The sequence below is a fragment of the Lutra lutra genome, chromosome 6, assembly GCF_902655055.1.
Source record: "Lutra lutra chromosome 6, mLutLut1.2, whole genome shotgun sequence".
NCBI classification, from domain to species: Eukaryota; Metazoa; Chordata; class Mammalia; order Carnivora; family Mustelidae; genus Lutra; species Lutra lutra.
Window position 1 is genome coordinate 154,303,729 of NC_062283.1, and position 16,804 is coordinate 154,320,532.

A 16,804-nucleotide genomic window follows, 5' to 3' on the forward strand; every position below is an offset into this window, starting at 1 on the left:
CCCATGGCTCCCTGTGTCTGGCGGGCCCTGGGAGAGAGTGAGGGGTTCCAAGGGAAGGCCTGGGGGCTGGGGGTCACAGGCCTCATAAGCAACACCAACCGTGCAGAGATCAATAAGCTCACGGTCTCTCAGTAAGAGGAGCTGGGCGGTGCCCAAGACCAGGCTGAACATCTGTCAGGCAAACAAAAAGCCATCGAGAAGAACAAAGGAAGGGTTATATTCCCTCAAGTTCTTCCTGAGGCCCAGCAGGCGACACCCAAGCTGCTTGGCCCTCCTTCCTTCAGATACTGGACTCCGTGGAGGGCGTGCTGCTGGGCCAAACCTAACCCCAGGGGGCACAGAGGAGGGAGGGGGTAACAAAGTACAGACAGAAAATTCAGGCAGAGCCACACTGCAGCGATGTCACAGCTTCCCACATGCTCCCAACGGGAGTCAGAATTTTCACGGAACCATTTGCTTTGCATGTGAGAACCATTGATCCCCAAGGACCTTATAATCTTACCCCACCTCTCTTCTACCCTGAAGCCACAAGTGGGGCAAACGCAGACAGCAGAGGAGCCGACCTCGAGCTGGCTCGGGGCCCAAGGGCTCAGGGCGGGAACGCCACCTCTGCGCCGCCCCGACTGCCTGTCATCGCCAGCACGGCGAGAGACATTCTGCTGGGACCAGGGCGGCTGTGTGCTCCATAGGCACACTCTGTCCCCTGGGGTCAGGAGGGTGGCAGCCTCCTGATCTGACAGATAACAAGCCTGAGTCACAAGCGGCTCAGTGAGGTCCCACCACGGCCATTCCGCGGAGTTACACTGCATTACAAATCTGCATTACAACGAAATTAGACCCAGTGACATTAGCAGGTGGCTTTGGGGGTCAACTCTCTACGGGTCCAGTGAAATACACCATCAGTGATTTTTAAACACTCCCACAAATTGCTTGCTATCCCTTCTGTGAGAGGTCGAGTCTCCTTCCTCCCCGCCGGAGTGTGGCCGGACTTAGCAGCTCATTTCCCACGCACAGAAGATGGAGAAGTGAAGCCCGACTCCTCCAGGCGGGTCGTCCTCCTCGCCACCCTCAGGGGGAAGCCCGGCGCTGTGCCCCGAGGGCGCCCAGCCAGCCCTGAGCCAAGGGCCTCTAGCGGCCAGCCCCCGCCAGCCGCAGGGGTGCAGAGGGGTCGCCCCTCCGGCCTCGGGCTACCCACCCCTGTGAGGACGTCGGCCGGCTGACAGCGTGGCTGCCACCCCCAGGAGGAGCCTGGAGCCAGAACCCTCAGTGAAGCCACACGGGGAGACCGCGCAAGTAAACTGTCCTTTCAAACCGCGAAGAGTTTGGGTAACGGATTATCCCTCCATAACAGAACTGGGTCAGTGAAGGTTCGAGGTAAACTTCGAAGCCACCTCCCTTTGGTTGTGACGGGAAAGCGCAGGCTCGGCCGAGACCTAGTTTCCTCTCCTCGCAGGTCCGGCCTCCCCTGCAGTTCCAGGGCCCGTGGCAGCTCTGGCCAAGGAAATAAGGAGCAAGAGCCATGCCACACCCGGCTCATGACACGTGGCCATGTGGTCTCAGTGCCGTGCACTAAGTTGTGTCCCCCCAGAATTCACAACGCCAATATGGTGGTGTCTGGAGAGGGACCCCTTCTTTGGCAGGAAATTAGGGCTTGATGAGGTCATGCAGCAGGGCCCCAAGCTGGCCGAGGTGGGAGAGAGTCCCCCACCACACCACCCTCTGCCGGCCAGGAAGGGGGTCCTCTCTAGAAACCAAGCCGCCTGACACCCTGATGTCAGACCCCCAGCCCTGAGAGCCGTGGTCCGAGCTGCCTGGACTGTGATATCTTGTTATGGCAGGTGGAGCACCCCCCCGCCCCCCACACTGGGGTCTTCCATGCTCCCACTTCTCCTGTCGGCCAGCTGGATCTCCAGCTGGGACAACCTCGGACACCAGATGCTGAAGGCGGCGGGACCTCCATCAGCTTGGGGGCCTGAAGGGTGTGTGGACCAGGGACCCGCCCCCATCATCACAACCCCACGGGGTGCTCCCGTCATGGACCTCACGAGGATAAGAAGGGTGCTCCTGTCCTGCCGAGGCCCTTGGGTGTCAGAATGTGTTTTTATAGCAGCTCGTGCTGCCTTTCACGGGAGTGTTCGAGCAGGTCCCTTCCCGCGTGGGCTCACAGCAGGAAATCCGTCTGCTCAGCCGTGGTTTCAACGCTCGCACACTCAGAAAATAGTAACGGATGATTGCCTTGGGTGAGGGCTGGCTTCTCTTTCAGGATCAGGCATTCCAGCGCCTCTTACAAACCCTGGCGGTGACTTTGGGAGCGTCTGTTCAAGTAGACGGAAGCCCTCAGGCGGCTTCTGGCTCTTTCGATCACAACTTGAGAAGATCTTCATTCTTTGAACGGAAGCTTCTGTAACAGTGACTAGTTAAACCCTCTCTGTGCTCCCTCTCCCTTCCTGAAGGGCTCCCATCTCTGCCCCCGTCTTGACCAGGACACATGAGAGCACTCCCTTAGAGTCTCTCTGCCCCTGGTCCCCGGGGCGGCCAGCTGCTCCCCCAGAAGCTTGCCATGTCTGCATGTGGAGTTACTGCAGTTACAAAGCCCCGGTCTCTGACCTGCAGGCCAAAACGTCATTGGGGATGAATGACTTCCTTGAGCTCTGTGCCTCAGTGTCCTCATCTTGAAACTGGGGGTAATAACAGCGCCCACCTCGCAGGGCACTGTGAGGATGGAGTCGTGGGACCCGTGCACACCACATGGCACAGAGCCCAATCCTTAACAGTCAGTAGACAGTCACGGCTGGTGTCGTCCTTATGATGGGGGTGGGCGAGTGCTACTGTCCCCACCAAGGGACAAAGGAACTTGGGGAATTCCATTCTCATTTCCCGTTTGAACTCCTCCCACCTCTTCACCCATGCAGCCCTTCAGCCTGAGCGGTTGGCACAGCTGGCTGGGGCTTTCTTCCAACTCTCCTTTGGGCTGCCAGCTGTGGAGGCCACCTCTGACCTCTGGCCTATGAAAGGACAGCTGCCCTCCCCCTGGTCACCGCTCCACCCACAAATAGTGCCTGAAGGGACAAGACCTCTCACAACTCGCTTTCTTTGAGATCACTGAGTCCCAATAAATGAGACTGGCTACAGGCACTTGTGGGGGCCCACCCATCCCGTTCCCACTCTGATGCTTGTCCCGGGCTCTCGGCACTGCCTCTTGTGCACATTTCCAACATGGACAAGAGGGTGGGCAGGGGGAGGACAGATGAGAAGGCCAGTGGGGAGTGAGAGTGCATTGGGTCCAGGCATCTGAGACTTCCAGGAAGATGGGACTCCCTGCCCGTCCTCCTCCACACCCTGCCCATGGCCACAGTTTCTGCTCTGCTACCCGAACACCTCCCCAGCGTCCCCACCCCTCTCCACTACCACCATCTCCCCTGGAGCCCACCCCATACTCTGAATCCCGAACAGCTGCAGGGGTGATCGGTCAAAATCACAAATCCCACTCCTCATCCTCCTACTGAGAATGGGTGGTCAGCTTCACAAAGCCTTTAGGACAAGGTCAGGCTTCCTGAAAAGGGACTCCTGGGCCCTCCGGCCACTCTCTCTGGGTGGTGCTTGGCATCCTGCCAGCAGCCTTGGCCCAGCGGCCACATGCTCATGGCCCGTCTCATCACCACGCCTCCAGATGCTGCCGCCACACCACTGAGCCCCCAGGTGCTCCCTGTCTTATCTCTTTCTCTTTTTCTTTTCTTTTTAAAGATTTTATTAATTTATTTGACAGACAGAGATCACAAGTAGGCAGAGAGGCAGGCTGGGGGCGGGGGGTGGGCAGGCTCCCCGCTGAGCAGAGAACCCCCCCCCCCGCCGATGCGGGGCTCGATCCTAGGACCCTGAGATCATGACCTGAGCCGAAGGCAGAGGCTTAACCCACTGAGCCACCCAGGCACCCCTCCCTGTCTTAACTCTTTCCCATGCTTTCAATCCAGGCAGGACCTACATGGTTATTTTCAGTCTATTAATTTTTCGTTCACTCCTTCATTCATGTATTCAGTCTATCGCCAAACATTTATCTGGTCCTTCCATCCCAGGAAAGAAAAGGGAGAAAGAACAGCTCCATGTCGAGCATTGTATCGTCTCGTGAAGAGATCAAGACAAGCATAGAAACAAGCATAGAAAGGAGGCAGAAACCTGGTGTCATAAGCAAACTCTGAACAAGGTCTGTGGGAGTTGGGAGAAGGCAGAATACAAGTTTTATTGGCAATATCAGGAGAAGTTTTATGAGGAAGGCATTTCACTCATTCGGTACACGTGCACTGAAGACACGCTACGTGCCAGGCACACAGGCATTTGGGATGATGGAAAACTATGAACAGATTCTGACGGGTGGGGGTCTAGGCAAGAAGCCTGGCCGGGAGGGGGGGAGAGGAAATACCAGGTGGCCAGTGGGAGCAGAACGAGCCCAGCATCAGTTGTCTCCATCTGCTGACCACAGGGCCCTGGTTTTCCTGTCAATAACTACTACTTCCCTGGTCAAGCACTCTGATAAAACCGACGCTTGCCTCCAGCTCTGTGGCCGGCCCACGTCACCTTCATGCGGCCGGTGTATCTCATCTTCTTGGTGAGGGTGACGGGCCTCAGGGTGGGCCTGGAGGCCGGGTGGGGCCATGGGGCAAATGGAGGGAAAGGGCTGCTCTCCGGTGGCCGGATCAGGCCTCGCTGGGTGTCTCTCTGCCGCTCAAGCTGGACTTTCCTACAGCCCTTCATCTAAAAAGTCCTGACAGATTCACTGAGTAAAGATGTTGAGGTGAAAAACTGCTGGATCCAGCCCCCTGCCCCCAGGATGCTGCTGTGGGTGTTCAGTGAAGAAGCTGAGAGAGCCCCAGCCCGGCCAGGACCCCCTGCCGGCATCCCCCAAATCCTACCTCGTCATCAACCCCTCAGGAAGCTAGTCCTTCCCACATGAGCCCGAAGACTCCTTCCCTGACCGACCATCAGTCTTCTAAGACGCCTCCCAGCCAGTGGGCCCGCCCTCTGCATTCTGTCAGCTTTCTGACTGAACCACTGTCTCGGTGACTTTTATGGACAGAGCGCATGGAAGACGCGCACCTCCCAGTCGGAACCAGAGCTGCAGGTTGGGAGGCGGCTGTCTGGGGCAGGATGGGGTACTCGCCTGACACTATCCCTTTTAGGATTTCCAGACCCAACTCAAACATGGGGGAGGGGTTCCCACCCGGACTGTAGCAAGAAGTCTCAGACATCCCCGTGGTGTCCGAGGATTCAAGCTGACCAACACAGCCTGCCTGGAGCCAACAACCAATCTCACAGGTTAGGGCTCTGTCCTACAAGACTGCTTTCCTCCCCCACTTCAGCGGTCAGTCGCAAGACCCAGGCCGTTACCTCTGTTTTTGACTGACTGGCTATAAATCAGAGGTTCCCAGGACCTCCTTCTTCGGTTCTTTTAATTTGCTGGAGTGACTCACAGAACTCAGGAAACACATTTACCAAGGTGTTCAAGGGTGTGATGAAGGGTAGGACCCAATACTCAGATGCAGATATAGATGGTGATACAAACTAGAGTGAGGGGTGTGGACCCCCACCCGCTCTGCAGGGCACCACGATGGCTCTCTGTGGGTCCGCCAATCCACAGCTTTCTGAAGCCAGTCCTTCAGGTTTTCATGGAGACTTTATTACATGGTCGTGTTGACGAAGTCATTGGGCATTGGCTGATTCAACCTCCAGCCCGGCCACCTCCCCAGAGGTTGATGATAGCGTCGGGGATGCACAAAAATTCCAGCTCTCTGGTCAATGGTTGGTCCACCTGGCCACAGGCCCTGCCCTAATGTGAGGTCTGATAGTCCCCTTCACTAGTAACAGGGCACCAGTGTCACTTGCATGACTCTGAAGGAACTATGGATGAAGACCAAATGTGTCTGAGAACTTATATTTTGGCCATCCAAGTGACCAAATATGTATTTCTCATGAATGATTATATCACAGGTACCAATAAGGGAGGGAGTCCAAAGCCAAAGTCCAAAACTCCCAGAACAGGAGTTTTCCTCTGGCCTCTGGTGGCATTTGTCTACTTGGGTGTCCTGCCTGCCCATTTCTGGTCTGTAGCATCTCTTCCACCAGAGGCTCACCGACAGCCCGAAGATGGCATTTCCTGTCTGCTAGCTCCCGGTGTGGCTTCATGCTCATAACATAGAACCACAAAGTCCCCTCAAAACCTATATTATCTAAGGAGCTGGGGTAGTCTGTCCATGTCACCGGCTTTGTGGTTCACACGGTCCCCATGAAAGCAGGTGGGGCTGGACCCACTCAAAAACCAAGAAGTGTTTGCTCAACACTTTGCATGCCAGGCACTGGTCTATGCGAACAAGACAGAGGAAGTCCTGCCCTCGTGGCTGCGGTTGGCAAGGGGACAAGATCATAACCAGCAGACATGTGAATAAGGGGCCAGGTGTTGGCAAGCAGGCTAGGAGGATGGCGAGGAAGTCCCGTTTCAGAGACCAGAAGAAATGAAGAGCAAACCACGCAGCACCTTAAGAAAGGAGTGAGTCCTCGTGACACCAAAGCCAGCACCTCTCCCTCCCTGTCTTCTAAGCAAGCCGCACGTGCACCGTGGCCTACAGGCCCATGGGTTCCTTGCTGGGAAGGAATGCCCAGTTTCCAGCCTGCTCTCACTGAGCCTTGCTTCCCTGGGTGGCCCTGGACACAGCTTCTTGCTGGGTGAGAGAGAGCCACAGTGCCTTTCTGACCCAGGCCCCCCAAGCCCTCACAACTGGCAACAGCAAAGGGGACGAGTGTGGGTCCCCCCAGTGTGAGGCTAGCAGCATGGGAGGACCAGCTTGGACTCTGGACGGAAGGCTGCACACAGACCTGACTACAGCGGACCGCTGAGCAGCACGGGTTCGAACTGCACAGGTCCACTTACATAGGTATTTTTGTTTGTAAGTACGGTACGGTACTACAAATGTAATTTTTCTTCCATAACACTTTCTTTCTTTTCTCTAGCTTGTTTTATTGTAAGAATACAGTACATAATACATAGGACATCCACAATATGTGAAAATCGACTCTTTATGTTACCAGCAAGTAGGCTATTAAGTAGTTACGTTCGTGGGAAATCAAAAGTTATGCACAGATTTTTGATTGCACAAGGGATGGGTAAACCTCACCCCCACTTTGTTCAAGGGTCCTCGGAATTTGGAAATAGCGGGCAGACCCACGCACCACAGAAGGGGAATGTGTCACATCCAGAGGCATCCAGGGGGCTGAACCCGCCTGGACCAGAGTACCACCCCACAGCCAACTAGAAGGGTGATGTGTGAGGGCCTTTTCTTTGCCTTCATCATCACATCACCATGTTTGTGACTCTCTGGATTGCCAGAAAAGCATGGCACTGGATTAGATCTCTAGTAGCCAGATTCTCTGGGAAAACATTCTCCTAATAAACAAATTAAGCTTATTAAAGAATCTGAAATACAGCAAACGGTTCTGGACACAGGGTCTGACGAGGCTGAAAGAAATGAAGGTTTCTTCCACTGGAGAAAGATTCAGGGGTCTTTACTATAGAAAATGGAGCATAACTAGTATCTGGAAAGAAGACTCTCAACTTCCACTGTTTCGAATGTTGACAACTTGGGGTTGTCAAGTTGAGTTGAGTTGAGTTGAGTTGGGTTTTGCTCACTTGGTTTCATTTCTGCAAAGTTGTACGTCTCTGATCTGCTCATCCTTTGGAACAGAGACTGATGAAGGAAAAAACCTTCTAAGAGTTCGCAAGTTCTTTTCTACCCATTCCTCAGCTTTACTGAGTTAGGGAACAAAAAGGATAAGGGGATGGCGGCAGTCTATACACAGTAACTCCTTACCCAACAAAGGCCCAAAGGCAGTGGTTCAGTCCAGCAGCAACGTGGGGTCCTCATTTCAACTTCGAGGCTCCCAGGCCAGCAGAGAGGGCAGACAGGGCTTTGTCTCACTCCAATAGATGATCCCGCCATAGCTGTCCAGCCTGGCAGCCGCTGGCAAGGACCTCACTTACAGGAAATGATTCGAGGCCAGGCTCCAAGCTCCCGCTGCCCAGTTGGCTACAGCCTGACACCTACATGAGGAGCTGTCACACAGCCAGTGGGGACATGCGGGGACAACGGGACCTGTAGGAGACGAGCAGACACCCATCTTGGTGAAGCCAGGACTCTCTGCACTTCTGCTCTCTTCAGGGGCGTTGTTTAGTTTTTAAGACTTTATTTATTTATTTGACAGAGAGAAAGAGCGTGCACAAGCAGGGGAGCCACAGAGGGAGAAGCAGGTTTCCCACTGAGCAGAGAGCCCAACACGGGGCTCGATCCCAGGACCCCAGGACCACGACCTGAGCCGAAGGCAGACGCTTCACCGACGGAGCCCCCCAAATCCCTCTCTTCAGAGGTTTTAAAAAGGTCTCTGGCCTGGGACACCTGGCCGGCTCAGCTAGAAGAGTGTGACTCTTGATCTTAAGGTCATGAGTTTGAGCCCTACGTTGCGTGCAGAGATTACTAAATAAAATAAAGACATAAATAAATAGGTCTCTGGTTATTAAGGTCTTCTTTCAAGTATGGGCTTTAGTCTGTGCCTTATATACAAACATTTTTTAAAGACTTCCTTAAAGCATCAAGGATAACTGGAGACATCAGGACTGTTGCACGAGGGGGGAATGGAGTGGCGGTCCTTGAGGGAAGTGGAGCTGCTGTGCCAGGGCTGACCGGTGTCCGAGGGCACCCAGACGGCAAGCCAGTGCGCACGCAGGACTGAGAAGAAGCTGGAGGGGCAAAGCTGGGAGACGATGTGTGCGGAGTCAGACGCGCAGGCAGAGGCAATCAGTCGATTCTGATCCTAAGGCATTAATGGAAAATAAGGTTGGGAGAAGCAAGAAGAAGAAATTTCGAGCAGCTGCTAATTCAGCAGTTTCCCACCTTAAAATGCTGAAAATATCCCAGATGAAGTAGAAGGCTCCCTTCCTTCAAAAACATAGTAGGAAATAGAGAAGTCTGTTTATTAATGTAGGTTGAAGAAGGCGATCCTATGAAAAAAACAAACCAAGAAGTCACAAAGGAAAAGACTGACCGATTTGACCATTTAAACATTTGCGACTTCCTTGTGTGAAAAGACCAGAGACGTGAAGTTTAAAGAGTGGCAACTGGAATGAAATGTTTGTAAAGTAAGAGATAAAGAGTTGATATGCATAATAGATCAATAAAGTATTTATCTTGTTAGGAAAAAGACAACTAATAGAAAAATGAATAAAGAGGATAAACAGGCATTCATAAAAGACAGACAAAATACAAACACACACACGTGTGTGTGGGTGTGTGTGTGTGTATATTTTTTCCAGCTTCCCCCACAACTGATAATTAAAGGAAGCAAACTGGAGAAAGGTATATGTATTTTTACTATTGAGTCTCACTGTTTGCAGTAATTATGCTCTATAAAGTCACCACAAACTCTGAATTAGTGAAGATTAAATCGTTTTTCCCAGAGGAAAATACCAAGGTCAGGTTCCTATGACCCTCTGGTCACAATATTTTCATCAACCAATGACTATGTCAACCTGTTTTAGGTGCATTTCTATTCAAGACACTTTACCTAATATCCACCGTTGACTTGCGAACACCGAGCTCACTTCCAGCAGTCCTCTACCCCAGGCCTGCACGAACCATCTACACACATATTTTCTCCATGAGGTTTATCACAGCCTTTTTGTACTCAGGGTCCCTAGACAGCACGTCAGCACTAGGCTTGAAGGCCACTTTAAATGGCAAAATCACCAATAAAAAGCAAAAAAATATGAAAACATGGCACTAACTCGGTGGCAAAGGGGTCCCTCTTTACAGTGAGAGCTGAAACAGAAAGGCAGAGTGTCTCCTGCCTCCATCTCAGCTGGGAGCATGCACACAGGTGACTCCCCTCTTCTCCAGCTCTTCTCGTGTCCCTTGTGACCACGGGGTTACAAAGGAATCTTAGCAAGCAAGCTGGTGCCTGAATACAGCACCAGTGGGTAATGAGGATTGCCTGCATCCATGAGTAGGTACACACGTAGACTCTGTGCGTGTAAATATGAATTTGTACACAAATGCTGGCTTCACGGGAGTTGTCACACTGCTCGCACGTGCCCTGTTTGTTCCAAACAGCGGGACAGAGTTGCTGCCTCCAAAGGGCTTAATCTAATGACAGAGACTGATTATCCTCAGGCGGTGTGAACAAATTATTGCAAGTGGTGTTAATTACCAGGGACACAATAATCAGTTTGCTCTGAAAAAGAACATTCAGACAGGGTCACTGAGAGAGAGAAGCTGCTACTTGCAGAGCTGAGGGAAACTTCTAAAAGCATGAAAACATGAATACATGTCATCTGGGAAGGGACATGAGGCTGGGAAGCCAGGGGCCTGGAGATACGGGGCTGGAGAGCTGTAGGCCCAGCATTCAGTTAGTTCTGGGGAGGATAGGGCTGCATGTGAGTGGTTAGTAGATTTTTAACTCATATAATCATCATATAATCATGGACTCCTTTTCAATGAAAAGATATCTTCATGCACTTTAATATAATTTTAAAAAACCGTATCACAAAAGCCTATTTTCTTTAAGAGTAGCCTTATGACTCCTTAGAAGCACGAGTAGAAGATGGAGAGAAAAGGAGAAGGTACACAGGAGCAGCTAGAGAAATAGGAGAAAACACAAGGCAATATGGCCTCACCAAACCTAAGACAAGAGGTTGTTTCAAAATGGAAGGCAGTGGTCAAGCAAGAGAATTCTTCATTAGATTTTGCCCAAGTAGATCAGTGGTGCCTTGACAAGAGCACTTTAGTGGGTCAGAGGACAATAAAGAAGGAACAGGAAAATTATAGAAAATGTGTTTGAGAAATTTGAGTATAAAGAGAATAAGAGTAAGGAAACATCTGGAAGGGAATTAGGGGGCAAGAGAGGTTCTCTTGTTTCCTTGTGATGGGATATACAAGAGCACATTAGTTTGCTGGTAAGAATAATCAAGTGCCAATGAAAATCAATTGTACATGACAGAAAAGGGAATAATGGAAGGAACGAAGTCCTAGACAATGTGGGAGGGAAACTCTGTAAAAGAGTTGACATTTGTTAGGAAGAGAGACACTTCTCCAGTTACATTAGGATGGAATAAAGGGTGACAGGTGTAGGTGGGGTTATAGATTTGGGAGTAGGAATATGAAGGAAGTCTACTGTGATATTGTAATACTTTTTCAATCATGAGTGAGGTCATCAAGGCAATACTCAACTGGAAGATAAAGTTGAAAATACAGGCAGAGGTCTTATTATACGGGATCCCATAGGCCATGCCAAGGATTATTCTAGATGCTAGGGAGCTTTTTAAAAACTAATGAAGATGTAATGATAAGAAAATGTAACGATAAATAAACAATTTATTATAAAAAATAAGCAAAAAATTCTCAACATTATTAGTCATTAGAAAAATGCAAATTAAAACCACAACGTGATGCCACTACACATTTAGCAAAATAGCTTTTAAAAACAGGTGTGACAATATTATATGTTTGTGAGATACTGAAATACCAAGGATTTGTTTCTAACACTGACAGAGATGCTAGAATCATCTGACAAGGGTTTTAAGTCATCACAAGAATGCTTCAGCAAGCAATATAAATGCACTAAAAATAAATGGAAAAAATTCAAAATCTCAGCAAAAAAAAAAGAAGATATAAGAAGAATCAAATGGGAAATTTAGAAATGAAAAATACATTAATGACATGAAAAATTAAAGGATAGACCCAAGAGCAGAATGGAGGGGAGAGGAAAGAATCACTGAACAAGAAGATAGAAAAGTAGAAATTATCCCGTCTGAACAACAGAAAGAAAATTAGACTAAAAAACAAAAAAACAGAAGAGAGCCTCAGGGACTTGTAGGACCATAACAAAAGATCTAACATTCATATCACTAGAGTGTCAAAGAGGGAGAAGAAAGAGGGCAGGACATAAAAGTACTAAATGATGACGATGATGATGATGGCTGTTTCCCAAATTTAGCAAGAGATATATAAATCTATAGATTCAAAAAGTTAAGTGAATCCCAGACAGGATGACCCCAAAGAAATCCACATCAAGACACATCATAACTCAACTTCTGAAAATTAAAGACAAGGAAAAAATGTTGAAAGGAGTAAGAGAAATGACACCTTACCTATGGGGGAAAACAGTTCAAATGATGGTAGATTTCTCATCAGAAACCAAGAAAGCAACACTTTTTTCAAGTTCTGAAAGAAAAGAACTGTCAACCAAGAATCACATATTCAGAAAAAAATATGAAGGGGAAACAAAGACATGCTCAGATGAAGAACCAGTAAGAGGACTTGTTGCCAGCTGACCTACCCTAAATTAATAGTTAAGGCAAGTTCTCTAAACAGATGGGAATAAAGAAAAGAAGGACTCTTGGATCATTATATAAATAATGTAATAATTAGAAAAACTTTACTAAGAGACACAATTAAAAAAAAACAATACAGGGGTGCCTGGGTGGCTCGGTCCTTACATGTCTGCCTTTAGCTTGGGTCATGGTCCCAGGGTCCTGAGATCGAGCCCCACCTTGGGCTCCCTGTTCAGCATAGAGCCTGCTTCTCCCTCTTCCACTCCTCCTACTTGTGTTTCCTCTCTCGCTATGCCTCTGTCAAATAAGTAAATAAAATCTTTAAAAAATATATAGATTAATCAAAATGGAATTGTAAAAAGATGGTAATCTACAAAAAGATTAAGAAAAAGAGGACAGGGATGTCTGGGTGGCTCAGTTGGTTAATCCTCTGCCTTCGGCTCAGGTCATGATCCTAGGGTCCTGGGATCAGGCCCTGTGTCGGGCTCCTGCTCAGTGTAGAGCCTGCTTCTCTCTCTCCCTCTCTTTGCCGCTCTGCCTACTTGTGTTCTCTCAATCTCTCTATCAAATAAATAAATTAAAAATCTTATAAAAAAAAAGAAAATGAAAACAAGGAGAAAAAACACAGAGAGAACAAATAGAAAATAAAAAATTAGCTGGCAACTTAAACCCTAACAGCATCAATTTAATTACTTATAAATGGTCTAAACACTCCAATTAGAAGGAAGATTGGTAGAGAGGATTAAAAAGCATGACCTCACATTATGCTATTTACAACTACTTCAAATATGATGAAATAGGCAGAAAGTAGAAAGGTTGAAATATATACATCATGGAAATAGTAATCAAAGGAAAGCAGAAGTGGTTATATTACTATCAAGTAAAGTAGACTTCAGAGCAAAGAAAATTACCAGAGCCCAAATACGTCATTATATAATGATAAAAGGACCAGTCCACCAAGAAGACATAGTAACCCTAAATGGGTATGCACAAAACAACAGAGCTTTAAAATATATGAAACAAAACAAAAACTTCCAGAACTGAAAGGAGAAACAGACAAATCCACTATTACAGTTGGAGACGAGAACATCCCTCTCTCAACAACTACAAACCAGCCCATAAGCTTTAGTCAATATTTATACAACAGTCCTACCAACAACAAGAGAATACATGTCCTTTTCAAGTGCCCATGGAAGATATACCAAGGTGTCTTGGAGGAAAAAAAAAGAAAAAGGAAGAAAGAGAGAGAGAGGGAGAGAGAGAGAGAGAGAGAGAGAAGGAAGGAAGGAAGGAAGGAAGGAAGGAAGGAAGGAAAAAGAAAAAAAGAAAGAAAGAGAAAGAGGGAAGGAGGGAGAGAGGGAGAAAGGAAGGAAGGGAGGGAGGGAGGAAAGAGAAGGAGAAAGAAAGAAAGAAAGACAGACAGACGGGCAGACCAGATTTGGAAACATACACGTAAGTATGATATGTTGTACATCATTTTTATTTAAAGCAATGTATTTGTTTCATTTTCCTTGAGGCTTCATCTTTTAGATTTTCCTGTTATTTTTCTTTTTTCTGTTATTGATTTCTAGTTTGAGTCTACTATGGTTGGAGAACACATATGATTTCTCAAATCAATAATCTAAGCTCTCATTTCGAGAACCTAGAAAAACACAAAGCAAACAAAAAGAAAAAAATAATAAAGAGCAGAAATCAATGAAATTTAAAATACTAGAAAAAAAATTAAGACAGAAACTTATTCTTTGAAAAGATCAATAACATTGCCAAACCTTTAGCCAAACAGAGACAGAGAGGGAGAGAGAGAAGACACAAATTACCAATATCAGGTATGAAACAGGAAATGTCACTAGACATCAGACATCACATGGATCAAAAGGGAACACTATAGATAACTCTACACATAAATTTGGTCATTTAGATGAAATAGACCAAATCTTGAAAAAATACAACCTCCCAAAACTCTCATTCAATATGAAATCAATCATCTGAATAGCCCTATAACTCTTTATTTTAGATTTTTTTATTATTATGTTCCGTTAGCCAACATATAGTACATCATTAATTTTTGTTGCTGTGTTCAATAATTCATTAGTTGTGTAATGATTAGCCCTATAACTCTTAACATTGAGTTCGTAATTTAAAAACTCCCCAAAGAAATCCCCAGACCCAGATGGTTTCACTGGATAATTCTACCCAATGTTTAAAGAAGAGTTAACACCAATTCTGTACAATATCTTTTAGAAAATAGAAGAGGAGGGAACACTTCTCAATTAATTTTGTGATTCTAGTATTTTTCTTATTCAAAAGCAGATAAAGACAGTACCAAAGAAATGAAATTCATAGACATATATCCCTCATAAATATAGGTGCAAAAATGTTAATAAAATAGTACCAAAGAGAGTTCAGAAACACATGAAAAGAATTAGACACCCTGACCATGTGAGGTTTATTCTAGAAATGTAAGGTTAGTTCAATATTCAAAAATTAATAATCTTTTTTTTTTTTAAGATTTTGTTTATTTATTTGACAGACAGAGATCACAAGTAGGCAGAGAGGCAGGCAGAGAGAGAGGGGGAAGCAGGTTTCCCGCTGAGCAGGGACCCTCCGATGTGGGGCTTGATCCCAGGACCCTGAGATCATGACCTGAGCTGAAGGCAAAGGCTTTAACCCACTGAGCCACTCAGGCGCCCCCCAAATTAATAATTTTTAAATATAATTTAAATTACATCAATTATATCAAACCATACATTTTTAATTTAAAATAATTCAAATTATTCAAAATAACAGGTTCAGAAAAAAAGTCATATGATCATATTGATGTGGGAAGAGCATTTGACAAAAATCTAACATCCATTCATGATTAAAAAGTCTCAAAAAAATAAGAATAGAGGGGACCTTCCTCAATGTCAAAGAACATCTACAAAAAGCCTCCAGCTAGCATCATGCTGCACGGTGAAAGACTAAATGCTTTCCCTCTGAGACTGGAAATAAGGCAAGAAGTACTTGTTCTCAGTACTCTTGCTCTGCTGGCGCTAGGGGTTCTGCTCTGCTAGTTCTAGCCAGTGCAATAAAGCCAGAAAGGAAATAAAAGGTATACAGGTGGAAAGGGAAGAACAAAAACTCTGCACTTACAGACAACATGACTGTTTATATAGAACGTTCTAAGGAACCTGTAAAAACCTAAAACTATATGGAAGTTCAGTGAGATTGCAGGACAGAAGACGAATATACAGAAACCAGTAATGCTCTATACACCAGACACGACTACACAGGCACCAAGAGTAAAAATACAGTACCATTTGCAATCACTTAAAAAAATTAAACATTAGGTGTATGATTCTATTTATATGATATTCTGGAAAAGGCGAAATTAAAGGAATAGAAAATAGATTCATGGTTGCCAAGGGCTGGGGTTTGGGGGAGAGATGACAGGGGATTTCTGTGAGGAGAAGCAACCCTTCTGTGTCTCCATTGTGCTGGTGGTTGTTACCAACTGTATGCATTTGTCAAAACCCATACAAGTGCATCCAAAAGAGTTAATTCTCTTGTATGTAAATATTTTAAAGTGAGTAAAAATAATAGGCATGAGGAATTTCAAGGAGGGAAACAGCTTGGCCAGATTTGCATGTAAGGAAGTTCACACCTGTTGCCCTGTGGGGAGCAGAAGGGGTGAGGCAAAGACGTGAAGGCCAGCAGATTGGCCAGGAGATACCTGGAGTCATCCGGGTTCAAGACCAGCAGGGTCTTCACTAAGACTAAAGTAGCAAAGGAGTCAGGGAGGAGAACATGGTTTTAGTAACTCCTTGGACTATTTTAGGACTGGGAATACAAAGATGGATTCCAAGAAAGCAAATTTTTTTTAAATAGGGGTGTGTGCGCATGTGTGTGTGCGTGTGTGTATGAGAACCAGTATGCACAATGGTAACTTACACATGCGGTAAAACTGCCGCAGCCACGGGGCGCCGGGGGGCCAACTCGGCTCCGGCCCAGTTCATGATTCAGGGTCGTCAGATCGAGACCTGGAGGCTCTGTGCTGCGTGTGGATTCTTTCCTGTACTCCTCCCTCCCCTGGCTTATGCTCTCCTCTCCCCTCTCTCTTTTTCTCAAATAAATAAATAAATGAAATCTTAAAAAAAAAAGCCAAACCAGAAAAGCCATATGCTTGGGAAAACTGATTCCATGAGATACTGAAGGATAAGGACCCATGACTAGGGTTTTTAACATTTTAGGTCAAGTACAAGGTTATGAAGCACCAATTAAAAATAAAGTTTTAAAAAGAAATAAATAAATAAAAATAAAGTTCTGGGGTCTAAAAACAGTGACTGTATCATACTGGATCATTTACTCCATTTTGCACGTATGGAATTTTAACTGCTCACCAGAGGCAGAAGGTGAGAGGAGCTGTTCTCAAATCTCAAGGCTGTAGTCAGCAAAGTA